We start from the raw sequence: 24,492 nt of genomic DNA, 5'->3' as shown, positions 1-24,492 counted from the left end.
GAGCATGGAGGAACAGAGTTCTATGTTTAATCACTTGGGCACTGGAGAAATCATTTTGAAAAGAACATGTGACCATTACAACCATTTAATTAAAGGAAGAAACTGCTCAGATGACCTTACTAAATGCAGAAGGAATGCAGATGAATTGAGATGGGTATAATTATAACTGCTATGACTTTTATTATTTTAGCTTTCTGTGGGGAAAAAAAAGGACATTAAAGGTAATTTGGGTGAATATAGCTTCCAATTATCTACAAAGGGGCAGGAAAAAAGCCTCTCAATTCTCTGGAATCATATACAACTAAAGCTATCCGGAGTCCTGCTATTCTGAAACCTTTCTTGAGAGAGGGGAAATTCATTATTTCATTTATTTACCCATTCGCTTCTTTGAACTTTGTCCTTCCTGGGGTCATATCATTTCCTCTGTTATACAATTCAACAAATCTTGCAGGTCTTACCTTCTAAATATCTCTAAATGTGTTTACTTCCTTTCCTGCCCGACAGTGTCAGTGTAGTCCTCTGCTCTTCGATCTATACTTCATACCCCAGCTATTGGCCTCTTTTCAAAATGAAAATATGTCCCTTGAAATCCTTCAAGAGCTTCTAATAACTCTGGATAAAAATAAAATAAAAATACAACTTCTTAACACGCCCTGCCACCTTGGTACTGGAAGCGTGGTGCCCACACTAACCATGTGCACATTTCCTGGGAGGTCGTTAGAAATGGGGACTCAGAGCCAGCACTTGCACAAGATCCCAGGGGTAATTCGTAGGCACACTAGAGTTTGAGAAGTACTGACTGCAAGGCTTTGTGTTCATTGGCTGCTTCCGACCTATTAGCAAACCTGTCTAACATCTGAGGGGCCCCGGGCAAGAGTGGAAATGGAGGCCCATATGACCTATGCTTAAATATTTAAAAATAATACATCAACCTAGCTGTTAAATATATTCTGTCCTGTCTTGACAAATATACCTTTGTAATGCAATACACAGAAACAATTAGCCTAAGCCTACATTCAAATAAAATCATACCACTTTAAAGGTAGTGTGAGTACCTTATAATAGCAGAATAATCCTAATTTTTCCCTTTCCTTTTATCATTCATTGCTGTCATTCTTTTAACTTATATGTAAGCATACATAAATGTGTGAGTGTGTGTGTGTGTGTGTGTGTGTGTGTGTGTATGCTTCTTAGGATATATATCCACGCACATACGTACACATGCAAACATAATCCAATATATTGTGTCTATCATTAGTTAGAACAAACTGTTATCTCTTAGATCAATTAAGAATAAGGGAAATAAAAGTTTAATTTTACCTTCACATATTCTTTCTTTAATGCTCTTGTTTTCTTTACATATATCCAGGTTTCTGACTTAAATTATTTCCCTTTTCTCTAAAGAAGTTCCTTAACGTTTCTTGCAAGGCAAATCTACTGGCAACAAAATGTCCTCAATTTCTGTTTGTCTGAGAAAGTATTTCTCCTTTGCTTTTTAAGGATAATTTCATAAGATACAGAATTCTAGGTTGGTGGTTTTTCTCTCTTAAAGCTTTAAATATGCCATTCCACTACCTTCTTGCTTGCATGGCTTCTGAGAACCAATTTGATGTAATATTTTTATTTATTCCTCTATAGGGAAAGCTTTTTTTTTTTTCTCTTTGTGCTTCTTTCAGGATTTTTTCTTTATTTTTGATTTCTGTAGCTTGAAAATGATATGCCTAGATGTAGCTTTTTTTGGCATTTATCCTGCTTGCTGTTCTCTTAGGTTATGGGATTTGTGGTTTGGTGTCTGACATTAATTTGGGGAAATTCTCGGTCATCATCGTTTCAAATATTTCTTCTCTTTCTCTCTCTCTTCTTCTGGAATTCCCATTATGTGTATGCTATACCTTTTGTAGTCGTCTCACAGTTCTTGTATATTCTGTTCTGTTTCTTTCAATCTTTCTTCTCTATGCTTTCCAATTTTGCAGGTTTCTACTGGCATATTCTCAGGCTCTGAGATTCTTTCTTTAGCCACAGCCACCCTACTGATAAGCCCATTAAAGACATTCTTCATATCTATTGAAGCTTTTTTCTTTGATTTCTAGCATTTCTTTTGTCTCCTTCTTAAAACTCCCATCTCTCTGCTTCCATTGCTCATCTGTTCTTGCATGCTGTCTACTTTATCCTTTAGAGCCTTTAGCATATTAATCATAGTTGCTTTAAATTCCTGGTCCGATAATTCCAACATCCTTGCCATGTCTGACTCTGATGCTTGCTCTATCTATTCAAATTGTATTTTTTGCCTTTACTATGCCCCATAATTTTTTTCTTGATAGCTGGTCATAATGTCCTGGGTAAAAGTAACTGCTATAAATTGACCTTCAGTAATGTGGTGGTGAGGTGTGGGGGAAAGGGAAGCATTCTATAAGACCTGTGATTAGGTCTCAGTCTTTTAGCAAGCCTATGCCTCTGGACTGTGAACTTAATTGTTTTTCAGGGTTTTTTCTTTCCTCCCCCACTTAAGTGGGACAGGATGGCTAGAGGGAACTGGTGTTGGATATTTCCCTTCTCTCACATGGAAGGCTAGAGTGGCTGGATTTGGGTATTTCTGCTCCCACACTGACAAAACCCCAGCATTTTAAGCTCTGGTTAAATAGTTTCTCTTGAGGGCAGGCCTCGATGAGATGAACAGAGTGTTCTGGTATGTTTCAAAATCATTCCTTTTCCCTTTTTCTTGCCAGAGGCATGAGAAAATTTTTTTCTGATGTTTACTGTGAGAACCAGGTGGAACTCCTGGAGGTAAAATTCACAAAAGTGTGAGGGATCTTGTGATTGGACCCCTGTGAAGTTTTTTAACTCTCAGAGTTGTCCATACAGAACCTCCAGCAATTTGTGCATTACACTTCTAGTTTTCTTACCCTGGTACTGGTTCCGGGATGATTTCTGCTCATGAATCTCTGCCCCATACGTTTTGATTTCCTGTTTTCACCTGTCTCTCCAATCTCAGGGGTTCAGCGATTTGCCGTGTGTCCTCAGCTCTCTTATGGATCCAAGAAGATTTAATTCTCCAATCTGTTCAGCTTTTGACTTGTTGTTAGGATGAAGTGGTGACTTCCAATCTCCTTACATGTAGAACCAGAAGTCCCACATTTTTTTTAATTTTTAAACTACCTTACTATGGCTTGCCAAGTGTATCAGCTTTTACTGTTTAACCAAGTGCCCCAAAATGTAGTGGTTTAAAATATTAAACATTTTATTTAGTCCATAATTCTGTAGGTTGGCTGGGATGTTTTTCTCAATTGGGCCAGTTGGTCTGGCCTCTCCTGGGCTCCATGGTGAATCTGGGGTCAGCTGGTGTGTTGTCTGACAACTGGTTGATCTAGGATGGTCTCACTCACACATCTGATAGTTTGGTGGCTACTGAATGAGGTGGCTGAGTTTTCCTCCGTGTGGTTCCTTATTGTCGTCAGGCTAGCTAAAGCTTATTTACTTGGTGATCTCAAAGTTTCAAGCACAACCAGAGAAGAAAAACCTCACTGCATAGCCTTCAATCTTCAGTTTGTATCACATTTACTGATGTCCAAAGTGTGTCACATGGACATCCTGGATGAAAGGGGTAGAGAAATGAACTCCACTCCTTGATTGGAAAAATTGCAAAATTGTGGCCATTTTTTTCAATCTTCCATACCATACTTAATCCATGATTTCTCAAAATAATCCCTAACTTACGCTATAGAATTGCCCTTCAGAAAGATGCCATTTTCCTCTTTGGCTTTGTCACCAAGAGACATATTTAGCAAATAATAACAGAACTGACTTTGGCTTCAGCAGTGAAGCTTAACAGTGATAGGAAATGAGTAATGGGAAGGCTGCTGTGCCTGGTAGTCCCTGGGCTGATTCTGGAGAGAATGGGCACCCAGTCATAGTCCAAGCTGAGAAGTTCATGGAACAAGATGACACCAGTGAATGTATTCCAAGTGGGCAGCAGGAAGAAGATGGGAGCATCTGTGGTTCCTCTCCTGTTCTCCAGGAAACCTGTTACAGACTATATTTCTGGAAGATAATGCAATCTGCTCTGTCAGATGGAAGCCACCACGATTCATGTCTGAGGGCTATGAAACTTTGGAAATCTCATGTTTGACTATATTGCCAGCACAAAATACATCCAGGGGAAACAATATATCTTGCCTCTTAAAATTCATCTGCCTTGACCTTATATTATATATGATATGGTAAAGAACTATCAGCATGAGTCACCTCTCTGGACCCATACAGCCTCAACTTGAATCCAAATTTCAACACTGATTTGCAGCATTAGCTTTATGAAGTTAGTTAAACCATCTATGCCATGCCTCAGTTTCCCCACATATCAGATCAGTTAATGATAACACCTACCCCATTTGGTTATTTTGAGGGTAAATTGAGTACACATATCTCAGATGCTTATAATTGGGCTGGCATATGTTAGGCATTCAATAAACATCAGCTGTTTTTATTTTCCAGTGAAATAAAAGAAAAGAGAAGGATCACATAAAACTGCTTTGATCAAATGGATCATTTCTATTTTGGACTTGTTTATTCTCCTATACTCAAGCTGTATACTTGACTTAACATTTTTTTCTCCTTTATATAAGAGAAACAGCTATGAAATCGCCTATATGTTGTCATACATAGGAGAGCTAATAGTTAATAATGTTCTTCTAGGATAGACGGGAGATAACAGCTGAATTCACCATATGTGTGGCTTTCCCCCCACTACCACATATTTTAATTTTTAACACTTCTCAAGTGATCCTCAAAAGTGATTATGATTTTGCATCAGGAGTCAAAAGATCTTATTTCTTCTAGATTTGATCTTGCCACAGATTAGTGGAGTGCTTTTGGGAAGTATCTTTCACATTCCTGAATTCATTTTTTAAATGGAGACAATGAGAACTCAAGAGTAGTAAAATCTACACAAAACAATTGCTCTGTCTTGGGAAGACCAAGAGCAAACTGGTGAGTGGGTAAGACCGGAGGGTGGCGTAAATGTTCTATGGAAAGTGATAAAATTACAAAGGGCCATTCTAAGGTGTGGTTCATTTTCTCAGTTTCTTTATGAAGGCAGAAAGGTGGGGTTAGTATTGGATTTTGAGAAATAAAAAGAAGTTTGGGTGAAATTGCAATATGAATTAGGGATTCACAGTCTGAAGTTAATCTGGGAATCTGTGGAGGACTATACCTTGGAACTCTAGGTAGGGACAATTAATTTAGTAAAGTATCTGGGGCCATTGCGGTGTTCGGAACCATGGTGATTATGGCGTAAGTTTCGCTTGTGGAGAGGTCAGTGGTGTGTCATTCACTAGTATTTAATTCAATAAATATTTATGGAGTGTCTGCTATGTTTTGGGCACTGTGTGATGATAGGATGATAGATGAAGAAAACACTCTGGCTTACAATTTCATAAGTAGCCATAAACGCCAGGCACCATCCTAAATCTCGGGGATTAAATATTTTAGGGAACCATATGGAGAGTTTTGAACCAGGAAAATGACTGTAGGGCAATGGGTCTTGACTGGAGCTTTAGTGCCCCTTAACTAACCCGTAGGTGTATACCATGATGAACCAACATGTATGGGTTATATGGATGCTTGCCCAGTATGGATTGGTGCTTATACAATTGTGAGGTTTTGTTTCTAGGTCTGGGGATGGCAAAATGAAGAATTTGTAATTTGGTCTGCAGCAAAGTGTTCCTGAAGATTGTGGATCCATGACAGGAGATCTAGTTAGAGCTGGATGCAGACAATATTTTCTGGATATAGTCTACAGAATGACCATCAATTTTTAGTGGCAGTAATGAATTCCAGTTCTTTAACATAGTATGCACTCACTAGTTCTTTAAGCTAGGCATACATTATATATAGATGCAGGTTGAGATGTAAGAAGATGGGTCTAGTCCAGTGTTATACAGTATATTGCCTGATAAGTCCCACAGTTACTCCTAAGGAAATGTGCATCTCTTCCAGAACATAGCATGCCCAAAAAGATAGCCAAGTTTTCTGCCACATTTTTTCTTTACCTTCAAGGATAGAGCTTATAACACCAAAAGTACGTTCTCGATCAATGGACAACCAATCTGTAGACTGTGATCTAGGATGTTATTGAGAGTGGAAAGTTGAACAAGGTTAATGAAGAATTATTAAAAGAATCAGTCGAATCCCCAGATAACTGTAATTCTGATGTTCAGCTAAGATGAAGAACCATTGCTCCGGAAGATAAGTCCCTCAAGTCCTTAAAGAACCAGGACCCCAGGAAAATCATCACCTGGAGTCTCCAGGTGCCTCCACTGGGTAGAGTTGGGTCTCATCTTGGGAAGTGGATCTCCCATGAGCTTGCCGACTGGCTTTTTGAGGGCTGCTTCCTTCATGTTCTAGACTCCATCTCTCAAGCCATGTCAGGAGTATTAGAGGCAGAGACTCACCAACAACCAATCCATTGGCTGACTGTGAAGTAAAGGGATTGTCTTTAGGCTAGGACCTTTAACAGAAAGGTGTAGAAGGGTTTCCCTTGAGTATATTTCTAGGCCTATTTATGAAGGGTATAGTCTGAGATTTGTTTTTATTGTCTAATAACCTGAAAGCCTCAATTCTGGACCCATAGTTCAAAGCATTTATAGGGTAGTCAAGAGCTCTAATTAAAGAATCTAATTGTTTGTATTTAACTTAAGCTAGTGATTAGTTATAAATGCTTGAGAAGTGAGTTAAATGAAGCACGTCTTAGTTTTCTAATCTGTAAAATGGGCAAAACAGTACCTCCATCTTTCTGTTAGTTGGGAGGGCTAATCAGACATAAAGCATTTAGGTGGTGTCTGATGCATAGTAAGTCCTTGATAAATGAGACTGTTGCTATAATTATTGATGAGACAGCTGAGTGATTCAGGCTTAACTGGGCTTGAGTTTTGAATTGGTTAACATAAAAATTGCACAGTGAACATTTTTCTATGGTGCTAGGAGATAATTTGACATTTTGCCCTTTAAGCTGCTCTTATCTATATGTTGTATCTATACAGTGCAATTAAATTGATTGTTTTCTATTCAGTTCTGCATTTTATTTTTCAGTTGGAATAATGGGCAATTATTCCAAATTTACTGAGCTGGGGATCTAACTCCATTGTTAAGACAACCAGGCAAATACATCCATCCATTGCTCCAGTGAAAGCAGCCCCTACTGGAACTGCCGGGAAGTACTTGAATCTCTCCTGTTAGAAAATTCTGGCTTTTTCCACTGTCCTCTAACCCTTAGCTATCAACTCTTTCTAATGAATTTGAATCCTCTGGTAACTCACCTGTATTGAACAAGAAAGGAAAATCGGTCATCTGTTGCTGCATAACAAACCACACCCAAGCTGAGTGGCCTAAAACAACAATTATCATTATGTGAGTCTGCCCTCTGGGCTATGCTCCTTTAAGAGGTTCTTTTGCTGGTCTGGCCTGAGGTCACTGTGTGACTGCAGTCATCTGGAGGCTCAAGTGGGGCTGGAAGGCCTATTATGTCCCCCCTCACGTACGTGGCAAGTTAGTAATGGCTTGCAGCTGGGCCACACATCTCCAGCAGGCTATCTCGGGCTTCATACCATGGCAGCAGCATTACAAAAAGAGAAGAGCAACCACTGAAAGACCACTTGAGGTCTAAACCCCAAAGTTGCATGACATAAAAGCAAGATAAACGGACAGTCGAAGGTCATGCTTAAGGGAATAGACTCTACCATTTAATGGGAAGAGCTGCAGAGACTTTATGGCCATTTTAATCTACCACGGGAAGGGAAGGGAAGAAAGAAAAATGCAGAAAAGAAACATTTACTGAGTATCAACTATGCACCACACCAGATACCTTTCAATGAGAATACCTAGTATTTATCAAAGGCTTACTGTGTGTCTACCACATAGTATGCACTCAATTAAAGTTATTAATATTTTTATTAAAAAATGAGTTGACTGCCATCCTTGCAAAATTCATTCATTTACATCATTCAGTAATTGCCATCCTAAGGGCTCCTACTTGAACCTTATGTCTATTTCTTTTTGTAAGTGGGAGAAAACCAAGAGTAAAAATGTCTGGTTAATTGCTTCTGGGATTAGTTAAGTGTCCATGTCTCACATTTTACAGGAATGTTGTATCTTCTTCCTCAAAATCTCCTGCATTCCAGTTTTCCAACGTTCTTGATCACAGGTGTCACTTTGAGCTCCAGAGTTGGTTTTACATTCTCTTGGTGTGTAGTTCCCCATGCTCTGAGGGCTGTGCTTTATCAGTCGTGCCTTTCAAGCTCTCTCCCTCCCAGGGTAACTCTGAGATATGCCAGGTTGCCTGTGAGCCTCTGTTGACAAGGTATCTCTTGCAGTGAATGCAGGGCTTTCTAATGTAGAGTGGGCTTTTCTGTACACGCACTGTACCACCAGCTTCTCCGTAAAATGAACGTGACCTTCAGCTTTATTTGAGACACTTTGATGTTCTCTTCTGCTAGTTTGTAAACATAAACCTCATGTTCTATTCTAGGTGCACCTACAGCAGCCATAACACAGAGACCATGACAATGTACTCCCCAAAATATCAATCCTGTCTTGGAACTATAGTCTCTGCCTGCACTAGGAATTTTAGAAAAATTGCATAGGTACAAAATTTAGTCAGCTTCTTGCCTGAGGAGACAGATAGTTGAAATGAAAGGTTGAGAAGAGAGCTGGATTTGTAATTATAAAATAAATTAAATATACCTCTAAATTCTTTAAAACACTGTTTCCTTAGGCTGTTGAGGCTGATTCTATTGAGCGCCCATTACTATGGCCTTGAAATATAAAAAAATGTTGGTGAATAGAAGTTCCTGTACAGGCTATTCCTGAACACTAAGGAAAAAGAGTTCTTAGTTGAAATCTAGTGCTTCCTAAATGTGGTTACACATAAGAATTATCTGAGATTTTAAGAAACCTCAATAACTTATAATCCTGTAACTCTTCTATTTTGAGATATAAATTATGTACCAAAAAATGTGCTATATCATAGTGTTTAGTTGATCAGTTTGGATTATTCTATACAATCACATTAGCACTACTCAACATAAGAGAAAGAAAATATATATTTTTTACTCCAAGAGTTAACTTCTACATCTTTCCATTCAATTCTCTTCTCTCCCAGAAACTGCCAGTTTTTTTCACTTCTGTCACCATAAATTAGCATAGCCTGTGCCCTTACAGTGTCTACCATCTTAAGTCTGGCATCTTTTGCTCAACATAATGTTGGTGAAATTAAATTTTATTGTTGTAAGTAGTTCATTATTTATTGCTGAATAGTATTCTACTGTATGATTATACCATTAATTTCTTTATTCTACTGTCGTAGGACATTTGGATTATTTCCAGTTTGAAGTTATTTTACCTAAGCCTTTTCTTGAATACTCTTTTGTGTACATGTTCCTTCATCTCTTTGGGGTAAATATTTAAGAGTGAAATTACTGGATCATAGGGTAGATATATATTGTTTAATTTTATAAAAGGCTGCCAAATAGTGCTTGTACTATTTTATACTCGAACCAGAAATGTATATGTTTCTTAAGTAGTTTTTTAAAGTTAGAGATATCTGCTAATCCCACTCAGACAGACTGTTTATCATTAGCATCAGGATCTTTTCTGAAATTGCTGATTAAATATTTGCCTGCATAGACCATTTGTAAATAGAATTTTGTATATTTATGGCCTATGCAGGCAAATTTTTGTCAGCAGTTTCAGAAAAGATCCTAATGCTAATTATAAACATGTGTATTTATATGATTATATATTTCTCACACTCCAAGATTCTTTCCTGTTTATTAGTTTATTACCATTTTTAAAATTAAGATATAACTCACATACCAAAAAATTCACCCTTTTGAAGTATTCAATACAGTGGTTTTGAGTTATTCCCAAAGTTGTGCATCATTGACTACTATCTAATTCCAGAACATTGTCATCATCCCACAAGGAAACCCTGTAGCCATTCGTAGTCACTTTTCATACTCCCTTTCCCCCAGCTCATGGCAACCACTGATCTATTTTATGTCTTTAGGGGTTTGCCAATCTTAGTCAATTCATATAAATGGAATCATATAATATGTGGCCTTTTTGTCTGAATTTTTCACTTAGCACAGGGGTTTCAAGGCTTATCCATGTTGTGGAATGTATCAGTATATATTCCTTTTTATGGCTGAATAATATTCCATTATTTGAATGCCCCAAATTTTGTTTATTCACTAATTGATGGATGTTTAGATTGTTTCCACTTTTAGCTATTATGAATAATGCTGATATAAACATCTATGTGCAAGTTTTTGTGTGGGTATATCTTTTCAATTCTCTTGGGTATATTCCTAAGAATGAAATTATTGGGCTATGTAGTAACTCTACCTTTAACCTTTGGAGGAACAGCCGGACATCCGTCCACAGCAGCTGTACCATTTTACATTCCCATCTGAAGGGTGTGAGGCTTCCAAGTTCTTCACATCCTTGTCAATACTTGTTGTTATCTCTTTTTCATTGTAGCCATTCTAGTGGGTACAAAATGGTATGTCATTGCGGTTTTGATTTCCCTTTCTCTAAAAACTAATGATGTTGAGCACCTTTTCATGTGTTTTTTGGTCATTTGTACATATCTCTGTTCAAATCCTTTGCCCAGCTTAAGAAGTTAGGTAATTTTCTTTTTATCATAAAATTGTAAGAGTTCTTTATATATTCTAGTTACAAGTCTCTTCCCAGATAATGTTTTACAAATATTTTCTCCCATTCTGTAGATTGCCTCCTTCCTTCCTTCCTTCCTTTCTATTTTTTATTTTCTTATTTTTTATTTCAGCATATTACAGGGGTACAAATATTTAGGTTACATACATTGCTTTTGCCTCACCCAAGTCAGAGCTTCAAGCATGTCCATCTCCTAGACAGTGCACACTGCACCATTAGGTGTGACCATATCCATCCCCTCCTCCGCACTCTCACCTGCCCGACACCCCATGAATATTTCTACTATATGTGCACATAAGTGTTGATCAGTTAATACCAATTTGATGGTGAGTACATGTGTGCTTGTTTTTCCATTTTTGTGATACTTCACTTAGTAGAATGGGCTCCAGCTCTATCAAGGATAATACAAGAGGTGCTTGATCACCATTGTTTTTTGTGGCTGAGTAGAACTCCATGGTATACATAGGCCACATTTTATTATTCCACTCATGTATTGATGCTGGAGAACCGGTACGAAGAGAGACTATTTTATCCTTCACAGGCAAATCACGAAGCTCCCCCAGCCCCTCCTGCAGTTGGGCAGCAGTTCCTCTGGTTCCTAACCCTTCCAAAGCACCTGACGCAGGCCCTCAGCCAGATCCCTGGGAGGCGCGTCGTGGGGAATACTGAGTGGCTCCATCCTCCACACAATTACCTCGGTGCTAGGGAACATCCAACATGCATGCCCTGGCAATGTGGGCACCAGCAGGCATCTGCTCACGCCTTTCCCACGCCGGGTGTGGAGAAAGTCTGCACCCCCACACAGAGGAATATATCACTACACCTGTCTGGTGGAGACTGGGCTGGCGCCTCCCCAGCTGTCTGGTGTGTGATTGCCTGCGGTTCTCCGGGGAGGCTAGCTGTGCAAATGACAGACACTCCCCGAAGGCGGCAGAGATGAATGGATTTGAGGAGCCTGTGTCCCAGCTGCCCCAGACTCAGCATTGCTGCCATGGGCTTTGCTGTCATGGGCTTTGCTGCCTGCGTCTCCACGCTCAGAGGCAGCTGCCACACAAGGACACAGCTCCAGGTGGAGGACTGGCTTCATCCTACAGCAGGTGCCATTCAGCATCGTCCCTGCATTACTCCCTGGCCCCTATCACCTGGCAAATTGGCATGGAAACCAGTATAACTAGATGTCAATTTGCCACGCGGCTGGCAGAGGTGCCCGCAGGGTTGTTGCCTGTGAGGTGAGGGTATGCTGCGTGCCAGCCGCGAGCATCCTCAAGTCTTTGAAGCCAGCACACAGCCTGTCATGCCTCTGTGACGCCTTAGCAGCAAGAACTGGGGCCCACTGGGGGCTTAAGGGGCAGCCTCGACACTCCTATTGTTTGTTTCAAAGTCTGGGAATGAGAATGAGTTTATTTTTCTGGTGAGAGCGTCTATAGCTTTTTCTGACATTTTTTTTTTTTTCAGGTACTGTCCTAAGCACTTTCGATACATTTATGCTATTTAATTCTTATAATAACCCATTGAGGTTGGTGTCATATTACACCCATTTTTCAGATAGAAAATTGAGGGCTGGTGACATTAAGTAATGTGTTTAAGGTCATACACTGAGGAAGTAGGAGAGTAAGGTTTCAAACTCGGGGTTGTACCCCAAGTGTCTATGACTCAAAATAGGTTGCAACATTTTGTTTGAATGAATCTATTTGGAAAATAACATTACCTCCCTCTTCCTTATAGCCCAAGGTGGTTGTATCTATTTCTATTCACTAGTGAGATACATGGTGTGACCTTTACAAATGACATGCTCTAGGACACATTTCTAAATTTTAAAGATCTATCCCTTCCTCCTTTCCATCTTTCCTTCTTCCCTCCCTCCCTCCCTCCCTCCCTCCTTCCTTCCTTCCTTCCTTCCTTCCCTCCCTTGTGTTTAGTGTAGTAATTGAAAGTATATAGCTTGATGTAATTTTTCGTACATAACATGCATGTAACCAACAGTCAGATCATGGTATAGAACAGAGGTCAACAAACGTTTTCTGTTGAGGGCCAGAAAGTAAATAATTTAGGCTTTGCAGGCCATAGAGTATCTGTTACAACACTCAGCTCTGCTACTGCAACACAAAAGCATCCACAGACCATATGTAAATGAATGAGTGTGGCTGTGTCCTAATAAAACTTTATTTACAGATTAAGGTGGTGGGTCATATTTGGCTTATGATCATAGCTTGCTGAACTTTGACATGGAATATTGCCGGCACCTCAGAATGTTCCCTTGTAGCTTTTCATAATCAATACTCACTCTCTCCACCTATCCAGAGATAAGCACTATTTTGAATCTATCATTATATACAGTATTTGCTTTTCCCGTTCTCGGACTTCATGTGAATAGAATCATACAATACATGTTCCTTTGAGTCTTGCTTTGTTCATTCAACATCATGTATATGAGATTCATCCATGTGGTTGCCTGTAGCAGTAGTTCATTTATATTTATTATTGTTGCTTTGTAGGATTTTGTTGTATGACTATATACAATTTATTTATCTGTTCTCCTACTGATGGAAATTTTTATTGTTTTCAGTTTGGGGCTATTATATCTACTCCAGGGAGTGAAAAAAATTCTTTATCTCCTTTTGAAGAGTCGGTACAAAGGCAAATAAAACTGTGGGTAATATCTTGCTTGGCCACCATGCTAATTAAATTAATAAATTGCCCTGCAGCGCACTTGGGGAATAGACATCTGAATAGGTGCAGGTTTCAAGTCTGCTGACATTATAGGCCCTCCTGGTTTCTGATACTCTCGTTTGAAAAGGGTAAAGGCACATTTTTCAGTGACTGTTTAATGACTGCCTGCTGGGTACGAGGCAGTGAATTTGAAACCTGAAAGCCTGGCTCTCTCACGCAGAAGATCTGTGCCTTGTTTGTTACAGGTAACCTCTCTGAGCCTCTTTCTTCATCTATGAAATAGTAGGGAGCAATACATGAGAATAAAAATGTTTGTGAACTGCAGATTACCATTCAGACATGAAGTGGTATAGCTATTATATGAAGATATATAAATGGTGATCCCTGTCCTCAAAGAGTACCCAGTGTAGTAAAAATAACTGCCACAAAGCATGGTATATGATCATGCTATATAGTAAATACTAAAGGGACTTCATCTTTGGACCAGACACAGTGTGCCTAGGTGGAGAAAATGGCTGAGCTGTCAGGTAGAGCCACATGGTTTGCTGATGGACTGGATGGGTATGGGGTATGGGATGAAACAGTCCAAGATGGTTCCAGGATGTTTTGCCTGAGCTATCAGAATGGTAGAGTTGCCATGGACTGGTTTGGGAAGACAGAGAGAGCAGGTTTTGTTCTAAGTTGTGCTGAGAGAGTGGATAGGACCTCCCCAAGAGGGGGATATAGGGAATTCCAAATGGGAAGTGTATCTCAAATCAAGGGGAGTTGGGGAGACTCTGGAAGGACCAGTTGCTCAAAGCTGAAGATGTAGGGAAAAGTAAACAAAACTGCATAATAAATGGTAGCAGATCTTGGGGACCATGCTGAAGAATGGGGTGCTTTTCCAATGTGCACAAAAAGACAACTAGAGATTTTTGAGCCACAGGATTTTATAGCCTTGGGAATAAATCAGTGAGACCCTAAACACTTCTTACTGAATCTCTGCTTCAGGCCAATTTGCTCAATAATTTATTCTTTGAGAAGTATTCAACAGTATGCATGAAAATAGAAGCAAGGAGTCACTGCTGTGTTGATTCTCATATGTCCCATGTTGACCACAGAAGCCATACAAGGAATCATTCTGGGGGTCTTATTTGTGGCTGCGGGAACTGAAGTGGGGAGACAGATGATGCCGTGTTTAGAATTACAGAAACATGCATTTCCTCCAATTATTCAGGAATCAAAGGTGTCCAAGGAAGGCTAACCACAAGAGAACATTCAAAGCAAAATAGAACATAAACTATAATGCCGGAAGACCGGGATGTGGTTCTTATCCAAGCTGCTCAATCATTGAGTTATTCTGGGCAAGTTACCCACTGAGCTCAGTGCCTTCATCTGCAAAAGAAGATTGTTGTCCCTTCCCGACCTTTCTTCCAGGGCTGTAATAAAAGTATAATAAGATGCTGTAAGCCAAACACCTTACACGCTGCAATGCACTAATCAAAGTCTCCTTGTCAGTGCAATGAATTAGGGCAGAAAACTTCTTCGGCTTCTAGTCTCTGCTCATTTCCCACAGATCCAGCCAGTCTGGCTTTCTGGACTCTTGCTGTTATAAAAATATGTGGCTTATAATTCTTCCAGCTACTGCTAGGACAGGGGCAAAGAGCAAAGAGGGGAGATCTAAAGGGCTCACCTTGGAGGGAGGTATTGCTTGGTGTGCCTAGATGTGATAGCAACTTGCTTTCTGCAGATGGAACGTGACAGTTGAGAATCTGGGATTCTTGCCTTTAGGGTTCTCATCTAAGAACCCTGAGTATTCTTAGGGCACCTTCACCTTCCAAGCTCTTTGCCAATCATAGTTCTCCTAAGTTGTCTGTGAGGCAGAGAAACTTTAAGAGGCTGGCTTTGATAACTTGAACATGGGAGAATGACTCTATTTTTTCTGCTTTTGGACTGCCTGCTGCCCCCTCAAGCAGGCCCGCAGTAGCCCTGAATGCCAGCCGAAGACCAGCTGTTCTGGCCTCCGGGGCTCCCCCAGGCTCACCTATCCCATTTCAGAAAAGGCCTGAGGGCAGAACATGGCCTTTTTATTGTCTTCACTGTTGAGCTTCCCTGACCCTTGAGATAGAATCTTCTCTTGGAAGGAGACATATCTGCCTATGGCAATGTATGCATTCGCAATTACCATCCTTTTAAATAAATTATCTGATGCTTCATAATTAGAAAGATCTTCCAAATCACTTTTAAAAAGCCAGTAAGTGGGAAGGGGCAGTTGTGTGATAGATTGTTAAGAGCCTGAAATTTGGCTTTGGATGAAATTAGGTTCAAATCTCAGCTCTGCTATTTAGGGAAGACAGGCAACCTCAGGCTAGTCACTTCATTGCCTGAAACTCATTTCCCTTATTGTAAAGTGGAGCCAAAAATACCTGCCCTGTAAGATTATTATATAGATCATATGACACATAACAGGCTTCTAATAATGCTTGGTACATGGTAGGCCATCAAGAGGTGGTATTTTGATAATGAAAAATAAGTAGGAACTCAAATTCAAGTTCCACAAAAATGAGCTAACATGAAAGAGTGTGGGCAGACTTAAACTATGCTAGAAAATCATAGTCATAAATTGTGGTAGGTTGTTGCAGTAATTGACTCTGACTTCTTCATGCCTCTGTGTAGCCATGCACTTGGGTAGTTCTGTCTTCCACTGATGCTGGGTTTGGCCATGTCACTGGCTTTGGCCAATGGAACAGGAGCAAATATGATGCAAATTGAGACTTGGGAAGTATGTGTGCATTAGCACTTGTTCTCTCTAGTGGCTCTTGGAGCCCTACTGAGCAGTTATATGAACAATACTGGGTTAACCTGCTGATTAGGAGGAGAGACACATGGAGAAAGAGATGATTTGTCTCAGCAGAGATCATCCTAGAGCAACCAACAACCAGCTGTGACGGCAGCTGACTTCATATGTATGAGTAAGCCCGGCTGAGGCAAGTATTATAGAAGAACCAGCCAGCTGAGCCCAGTCCAAATTGTCAATTTACAGAATCATGAGCTAAATAAATGGCTATATTCAGTCATTAACTTTTGGGTGGCTCATGCAGCTATAGATAATTCATACCCTAATTCTCCAGAGTCTGAGAACTTTAGTAAAATCTTAGGAAGAACTCATTTGGTCTTCTTACTTTTGGGTCCAGGAGTCCAAAAGTCCTAATGTCCAGACCAGAATTTTGCTAGCCCTGTAACCTGGTCCTCACTGAGACACAGAGGAATCTATCAAAGACCTCTTGAGAAACCTCTGGCTGTGCTTAGTAAACCTCCCAGCTTACATTCTGAGCATTCATACACATCTTTTGAAGCATTATGAGGCCTGACTCATCAGCTCCAGCCTGCAACAGAAACCCTAACTAGAATGATTGATTAGTCCTGAGCTGAATATAATCAATAAAGCACCACTCATAGGGGATCATCATTTTATACTTAATTAGAGGTGGCTTGGTTGTTACACAGAGGCTATTTAGAGGCAGTAAATGAATTCAATTTGCTTTTTATATTTCCAGCCTAGAAAGTTGGACTCTGTCCTTTTTCACCTTCTGGAGTTAGAAAAGAGATTTTAAGATTAGTAACATGAGATTGAATTTATCCACTAAAAGGTGATCTTGGGGAAACTGAAAGGGCAGTGAGGCTGACAAAAGTGGGAGAATGAGCTGAGAGGGAGTCACCTCTGGTGGTACTCAGGGTTGGTGGCCAGGACACCCCACTTGGCACCCAGAGATCTCATCTCCCCTGGACCATTTTCTGAGCATTGTGCCCAACACAATTGCTACAGGAAAGGAAAGAATGCTAAGCCCAGTTAGTTGTCTTTCTTGTCCAAGCTAGTCAAGGGGCTAGAAGCAACAATATTTTATCTTTGTAGTGTTAACAAACAGCACTAGTACGAACCACCACCAATTACTGAACAGATTCTATGAATCAGGCACTTTACGAATATCATCTCTCAGTGTTATAGCACAGTAGGTGTTATCATTCCCCACTCGCAGAGGGGGAGACCTGTGCCCTGGGATGTTAAATAACTCACTCAAGGTTACACAACCAACTGAAATTTGAACCCAGGAAGCTCATGCCCCTTCCACTGCCCTCTAGTGCCTGTTGCGATAAGCCAAGCAGTGCCTCCAAAGGTCATGGGGTCCAGCTCCTGCCCCTGGGTAAGGCTAAATCAAGATTATGAAGATAAAATGATCTTCATAATGTACATTTCTCTGAATATAATGAGCAGAGAAAATTCAGATGTTCATAGAGAATATTATGGAGCCTCCCTTTTCTGAAATAGAGGTTTTCTTCTGCATTGTTAGCCCAAGTATCTAAACCCATTTTCTCCAATTCTGCTCTCCTTAGGAATGAGAAACCCATTCTCCTTGGGAAAACAGAGAAGATAGCAGCTTAGACAGGGCAATCTGGGGCTGACCAGTGGCCTTTCTTCTTTAAGACATCCTCTCATTCATTCCTTCATTCACTCTACAAGAATTTATGTCTATCATGTTTGTTTCTCTTCTTAACCTGATCATCATCTAAAAGTCTCAACTCATTTTATGTCAAACAGGTATAATAAAAATGGACTGTATGTAACTGAGCCCAGAAGGAATTAAAAAATCTTAGGAACAGCATCCTTTCTGTAAGCTGGGGAACTCCCATGTGTAACTGAGGACTGAGCCAGTCATACCTGAAGCAGGTGAGGTTTGTGGTTTTTAAGAGGGATGGAGACAATAGCTGTAGGGATTTTGCACAGTGCTGATATATATCAGCTTTTCAATAAAGGATAACTATTAGTATTGTTACTTAGTCAAACTGCCTAAAACCAACTAATATTGATTCATTGAGTTCTGAGAATTTCAAAAATAAATCTGGTGTCTTATTATATAGGGGAAAAAAACCCAAGGGACTTATGATTTAGAGAATATGGATTTGAATACTGGACCTGTAATTAATTAACTTTCCATCCTTGGGCAAAGTTTTTAACCTCCCTGACCCTCAGTGTTTTCTTCTCCGCACTTTAGGAACATTTGCTGAGGATTTTTGTTAGGAACCCAACTTTTTGCTAGGTTCTTGGGAATATAAAAATATAATGAAATTAAAATCTGGTTTCCTGACCTAGAGATTCTCATAAAAAGGCTGGAAAACTGAAGGGGAATGGCCAGAGGTGAAATCCTTGGAGACAAAAAACTGTGTGGGATGGGGAGATGTTCAGATTAGGAGAAGATAAAGGAGGGCTTCATGAATGGTGGGACATCAGCTGAGCTTCATGGGTGAGACAGGTGTTAGGTGCAAACCAGCTCACAGAAGGGCATTAGCAGCAGGAGATGGGGAGAGAACAGTATGAACTCTAGCTGGAATTCCAGGGTGTGTTTAGAGAAATTGGAGAAGTCTGGCCCAGCCAGAGCAAAGTTCCCTAGTTGGCAGCAGTGGGTGAGAAAGTACACAGGAAGAGCTGGGTTGTTTCAGGAGGGCCTGCAAAGGTACAGCCTGTGAACTGGGTTTCCCCTGTTGTTTTCTTCAGACCACCTTTGATGTGATGAACCAGAAGTAGCTTTGCTTCGTTTGCTTTGATAAACCATTCAAAAAGGAAGGCAATGATGAAGTTGTTCCAAGGAGAGATGTTTTCTTTTCTTAGGGCATTAACCAGAAAGTGGCAAAGCTGGCCAGAGGCCCTCTGCCCACTGTGTGCATTGCAGGAGGTGGCATCTGTGGGAACTCAGAACCAGCCCCAAAGACAGAGTTTGGTCTCAAATAGACAAGCTAAGATTGCTGATTTTCATTTCTCATAAACCCATTTCTGAATTTATTAAACTTTGAAAGTACTTTCTCCAAGTCTATACTCCCTGAAGGTTTTCTAAAGAAATGTCAGCAGCAGACTGTTTCCTTTTCTTCCTGGTTTTTGTGCCTGCATTCTTCTGGGGTGGCAGTGGGGGACTCTGTGACTCCATTCTCTTTGTTCACGTTGGCTGGGCATCTGTTCTACCTGCTTGCAAACATACCAGGGGAGAAGAATTGATCTTGACACGTCAGATTCAAGACTTTTCAAAAACAAATTCTGGTTACCAGGTAGAAACAACCCAAATGCTTTGCTTAGCTCCAGTGTGGTGTATGTAACTGTCAGTGTGGGAGTGTGTCAGGCAAATTCTCTTGCTTAATAATTCCCTTAACACATCTTTTCAACGCCGACGTTCTGTGCCCATCAATACATGAATAAAAAGTAATTCGGAGCAGAAGTGGCGTTTTAGGTATCAGATTAATGATGATTGTGTCTGTAAGCCTCCAGGACTGAAAGGCCACATTGCCAGCCCCGAATACTCAGAGGGCATAAGAAAGACAAGAGAACAAGCTAAAGTCGATCAATAATGATGAGCAAATGAGGTCACTGCCCTGCCTTCCTCAAACTCCTCTATTAATTCGTCAAGAACAGCTGGGCATAGCTGTAAAAAGTAGAAAAAGGAAACAAAAATTCACAGTCACCTGGGCAAAAGTTTAAGCCAAGAAACTGCTCCCTGATTTTTTTTAATGGAAAAATGAGAATAAATATTGACTCAGAAGAATACTGGGTTCCCAGTTTGGAAGAACAGAATTTCCTTTTTTGTTAGGATTATCAGAAAAGCTGTTTGTATACAACAATAGGTTCTGCAGATCCCCTTCTCTCTCTCGTCCTCTTGTGTCAGTTGAGAAGAGGAAGAGGAGGAACAAGCCACAAGGTGGAGGCAGGTGTGGGGCTTGGGTCTTCCCTCTGTGTTCTCACGTGTGCCCCTTTGTCCACCCCAAAGACACATTCTCACGTTACTTCTTTGTGCCTCTGACAAAAGAAGACAGAGCAAGCCTCAAATACATGAATTTTGTGCTATGAATTTTGAGAATCTAGTTGAAACTATAGCTACTGGCCAAATTACGGCATGTGTAACATTTCATTTAATAAATCAAAAGAAATTGGCACGATGAAGGCCTGTTCATGAGTCTCCCTACTCCTTGTTTTAGCCCTATGTAAATGCTTCTACTGGACGATCGGCCGACCCTTGCGTACGCAATGACCGTGATGGAAAAAGGACATTTTGTTTAAAAAGGGTGGGGGGGAGATACTTAGGTAACAGTTACATTTTCTTTTGCCACAGGCAAATCAGTGGTGTGTGCCAGTTGCTTCTGACTCATGAGAGATGATTTTTAAATTTGGGGGAATTTTGTGAGCCATTGGTAACTTGAAATTGGTCATGGTGGAAGTATTTAAACCACAGAAATGGGCAAATGCTACGAATCAGGATTCTTCCCACCCCACCCTAGAAAGCTGATTGCAATTTACCGGTACGACAAGGAGAGCAGGCCAGTAACACTCCTCAGTAAGAATTTCCTGGTGCCCCACAGCTGCTTGGGAAATATCAAACAGTCTTAAGTATTTGTCAAACTTGGATGGGGAAGGGACCTTTGGGCTGCTCTGTGCTAGGCCATTTTGAGAGTCTTTTGATCACAGTGAAATGCACATTCAAGACTAAGAGAAAGTTATAGGTTAAAAGTATGCACATGTGCCATCAAATATAAGGGCAAAGAACTTGCAGGTATGTATTCCCCATACTGCCTCCAGCCATTATTTATCTGAACCGTTCTGAGCCCCAGAGAAAGCGTTGGTCACTTGATGTTTGGGGCTGAGAAGAGAAGGAGGGCCCTATCCACAGCCAAGTCTGGGGGGGGAGGGGCGCAGAAATGATCAAGCTAAAAATATTTCCCTCTCTTTCTCTGTGTCTCCCTCCTCCCCACCCCACATACCTTCTCTCTCTTTCCCTCTTCCCTCTGGACTGTAAATCACAGGCCAAGCCCCATAGTAAAACACAATTAAAACTTACTTTTGCTTTATTTGAGATGAAAAATGCCAAGCATTCCCCTATCTATCTTCAAAAGCCTGCATATCAAAAAGAGTAAATAGGGTCCTTAAATACGAGTGTTTTTATGGGGATATTTGCAGTTGTGTCCTTCTTCCCTCAGGATGAGTGTAATAACGATGTTAGGTGACATCACAATGTTCCAGGCACTGCTTTGCATATATACACATGCATACATATATATATGAATGATAGATACAGGCAGTAGATTATCAGCCTAAATCTCATTCAAGGGGACAGCATCTTTGCTTAAGAAAAACTGTTCTTCAAATAAGGAAACTCACCACATGGAGGTGCTGAGGATAGCAAGCACATCTGGAGATTTTCTCCTAGGGTATCCCACATGGGCCTGTTGTGTTCTCTCAACTTTCGTCGCCGAGATTTCTTTCCTTAAAGCAACTTTCGTGGTATCTTTTACAGGACTGCTCTCTGCTGGGTCCACTAATTTGATCTTCTTCACTTCTCCATCCATCTCCTTTCTGCCAGAGCTGTTAGTTGGCACCTTCTAAGAGGGTATCTCCATATTACTTTCCACAGAGGCTGTACTAGTTTGCAGTCCCACCAACAGTGTATGAGTGTTCCTGTCTCTCTGCATCTACGCCAACATTTATTGTTTTGGGACTTTTTGATAAAACCCATTCTCACTGGAGTTAAGTGATATCTCATTATGGTTTTGATTTGCATCAGAGCAACAACAAAAATAAGTGGGACCTGATCAAATTAAAAAGCTTCTGCACAGCCAAGGAAACAATCATTAGAGTGAATAGACAACCTACAGAATAGGAGAAAATATTCATATGCTACACATCCAATAAAGGGATGATAACTAGAATCTATAAAGAAATCAGGAAAATCAGCAAGAAAAAAATCAAACAATCCCATTAAAAAGTGGGCAAAGGACATGAACAGAAACTTTTCAAAAGAAGATAGACTAATGGCCAACAAACATATGAAAAAATGCTCAACATCTCTAATCATCAGGGAAATGCAAATCAAAACCACAATGAGATATCACCTAACTCCAGGGAAAGTAGTATGCAGATGCTTCAAAGAACTAAAAGTAGACCTACCATTTGATCCAGCAATCCCACTACTGGGTATCTACCCAAAGGAGAAAAAGTAATTCTATAAAAAAGACATCTGCAGTCGAATGTTTATACCAGCACAATTCACAATTGCAAAGATGCAGAAACAACCCAAGTGCCCATCAATACATGAATGGATTAATAAAATGTGGTCTATGTATACCATGGAGTACTACTCAGCCATAAAAAATGGTGAACTAACACCTTTTGTATTATCCTGGATGGTGCTAGAGCTCATTCTTCTAAGTGAAGTATCACAAGAATGAAAAAACAAACACCACATGTACTCACCATTAAATTGGTATTAATTGATCAACACATATGCACATATGGAAGTAACATTCATCAGGTGTTGGGCAGGTGGGAGAGGGAAGAGGGGATGGGTAAGTTCACACCTAATGGGTGCAGTGTACACTGGGGAATGGCACGCTTGTAGCTGTGACTCTGGTGGTGCAAAGGCAATTTATGTAACCAAAACATTTGTGCCCTTGTAATATTCTGAAACTAAAAAAAGAAAACATGTGTGAATGAGTGTGGTAGGCAGAAGCATGGCCCCACAAAGATGTCCATGTTTTCATCCTAGGACCCTGTGAATATGTTACTTTATGTGGCAAAAAGGACTTTGCAGATGTGATTCCAATTAAGGGTCTTGAGATGGGGAGATTTTCCTAGATTACCTGGGTGGACCTAATCTAATCACATGATTTCTTTTTTTTTTTTTTTTTTTTTTTTTTTGAGACAGAGTCTCACTCTGTTGCCCAGGCTAGAGTGAGTGCCGTGGCATCAGCCTAGCTCACAGCAACCTCAAACTCCTGAGCTTGAGCGATCCTCCTGTCTCAGCCTCCCGAGTAGCTGGGACTACAGGCATGCACCACCATGCCCGGCTAATTTTTTCTATATATATTTTTAGCTGTCCATATAATTTCTTTCTATTTTTAGTAGAGATGGGGTCTCGCTCTTGCTCAGGCTGGCACATGATTTCTTAAAAGGAGAGTCTCTCCCAACTGTAGCTTGAAAGAAATAACGAAGCAAGGGCAGAGAGATGCTATGTTGCTGGCTTTGAAGATGGACGAAGTGGACTACGAAATGAGGGATGTAGGTGGTTTTAGAAGCTGGAAAAGGAAAAAAAAAAATGGATTCTCCCTTAGCTCTTCCAGAAAGGACACATCCTGTTCACCCCTGATTTTAGCACAGTGAGACCCATGTTGGACTTCTGATCTGCAGAACAAAAAGATAACACCTTTGTGTTGTTTGCAGCCACTAAGTTCATGGTAATTGGTTGTGGCAGTGGTAGAAAACTAAAACAATTGGCATTGCGGGTGTGTGATCGGTCTCCCTAGCCAGAATTTGGGGAACATGAAGATGAAGTGTTGGAACAGAGGTTAGAGGTTTGGAAAGAAAAGTTGGAACAGGTTTAAGATGGTTTTGGTGACTTCTGTGACTTTATAGAAACTATTGACAGTTTTGAACCATTGATTAACATGGGCTCTAAAATATATATGTCCCAAGTGCTTCTCAGAAGCTCCATTCCACATTTTGTGATCCAACTAACTGTTGCAGAACAAAAACCCGTTAAATCATAAACCTCAACTTACAACAACTAAAATCGACTAGTGGTATGTTGCAATTTCCTGTCCAACAAAATTTTACAGCAAAGTATTTAGACAGCCTTTTGAAGTCTGATGAAGACTAGATTGTGCTTTTAAAAACAGAATCTGCTCAGTACTACCCTTTGCCAATTGTCTAGATTACTGCAAATTCCACTTACCATTCTGCATTTGAAAATTGTCTGTGCACTCTCTCAGCCCCCTGGGGAAATCAGTGACATGGTGAAGGAGGTTGAGACTCAGTGGTGTTAAGTGCCTTGCCCCAGGTCGCAAAGCTTTTGAATGACAACTGGTACTTGGACTGCTGTTACTCTCTAGGAGTGTTGCCAGGTTCTAGGGGGAAGGACAATGGCTGTTCTTTGGGCTGTAGGAGTGGTAACTCAGCCAAATCCCCAGGCCTCCTGCTGCCAGCCTGTGAGAGGCATGGCCAGAGGGACAGGAGCCTCGCTCCTTTAGAACTGGTATGGACAGGCCAGCAGCACTGTGACCTCTTTCCATTACAGAGGGACCCATTTA

This window comes from Eulemur rufifrons, chromosome 20 (genome assembly GCF_041146395.1).
Source record: "Eulemur rufifrons isolate Redbay chromosome 20, OSU_ERuf_1, whole genome shotgun sequence".
In the NCBI taxonomy this organism is placed as follows: domain Eukaryota; kingdom Metazoa; phylum Chordata; class Mammalia; order Primates; family Lemuridae; genus Eulemur; species Eulemur rufifrons.
The sequence above is the reverse complement of the archived record's forward strand: the minus strand, read 5'-3'. Positions refer to the sequence as shown.